Below are 1,577 nucleotides of genomic sequence, written 5' to 3'. Positions count from 1 at the left end.
TCAGAGGTGGTTCAGGCACCTACATTGAACAGCTTCAAGGCAGATTCGGGGCCCGCAACCCTGGGACGACTGTGGGGGCTGTGCCAGTCCTTCCAGGGTTGTGGGCCCCTGTTCTGTTTGCCAGATGAGGGAGGGAAGCCGGGTGCTGCCACCTGGGACCGGGGAGCTGAGCCTGATCACTCAGTTCCCCTCCCCAGCACTACCATCAGGCTGGGGAAAGGGACTGAGTTCCCCCGTCCCCAGAGCTACGATTGGGCTGGGGAAAGGAACTCAGCCCAGCTGAGCTGAGTTCTTTTTCCCAGCCCAATCATAGTGCTGGGGAGAGGAAGTCAGCCCAGCTGGGCTGAGTTGCCTTCCCCAGCCTGATGGTAGTGCTGGGGAGGGGAACTCAGCTCGATTGCAGTGCTGGGGAGGGGAATTGAGCATGGGGTCAGTTCTCTTCCCCTGTGCTGCGATCAGCTTCCTGCAGCCTTATCGTGGGAGGCGGGGAGAGCCAGGGCTGCGCTCCCTGTCAGGCTGAGCCACATGGGGCTGTGGAGCTGCTGGGAGTACAGCCTGGTTCTCCCCTGTCTCTTGCCATCTGGGTGCTGACTGCTTCGAAACTTAAAACGTCTCAAAAGTTTCAAAATGTTTTGACTTACCTTGTTTTATTTTGAGGCTGTTTCGAAGCCCTTTGTTTCAATTGAATTTCGCTGTTTTGAGCTCAACATGAGTTGAAACAGTGTTGAAACAAAACAGGGCAAAATTTCACACAGCCCTAGTTTACATGGGTTCATTCATAACACATATGTTTAAACATATGAATATATTTGGCTAGGATTCAGCTACTGGCTTGTAGCCAAGCAGTATAATTTTGCATTTAAAATGTCAATAATGTTATGGAATAACATTTTTGCAAAGAGCTACTTATAATTTTGAAAGTGAACAGAGTAATGATTAGGCACCAGACAGTTTGCTGAGTCACTAATAACAGGATGAAACAAACCATGTAAATACATTTTAAAGACACTATTTGGATACTACTTTCTCATTTGCTTTTCTTCCTGGCAGGACTTAATGAAACAAGTCTTGCTTTGGGGATGCCTGTTCTAGAAAAAATACTGTTCCTTCGTTTGCAGATTTGACTTCAGTATATACACATATATATAATAACCAGCTTTGTTGTTTCTAAGTTTTTGTTTGTTTAGGAGGATGCCCTATGATTATTTTAGTGTTCTGGGTGGAGGTATTTTGAGTATGCAACGTACATTTTCATTAACAATCTTAGTGAAAGAATTAGATGTGTACTTATGAAACTTGTGACCTGAAGAAGACTGTCTTGCATTCAAAAGCTTGTCTAACTCTATCCCATGTATGCAGTTGGTCCAATATGAAATATCACCCTAAGAAACCCTTGCCGCTATGGAATTTATGGAAGACATGAAGATGGAAGGTGTTACCAATATAGAGAAGGGTCATATTACAGGAAGGTTTAGATAACATTGTTGAATGGTGTAATAAAAATGTTACATTTAAAGGTATCAAGTGTAAAGCTATACAAAAAAATTGAACTCTTGGTTCCAGAATGATACTTTTTA

The sequence above is a fragment of the Gavialis gangeticus genome, unplaced genomic scaffold (genome assembly GCF_001723915.1).
Source record: "Gavialis gangeticus isolate Ggan-Ray unplaced genomic scaffold, GavGan_comp1, whole genome shotgun sequence".
Lineage (NCBI taxonomy): Eukaryota > Metazoa > Chordata > Crocodylia > Gavialidae > Gavialis > Gavialis gangeticus.
This window is presented reverse-complemented; position numbering follows the sequence as displayed.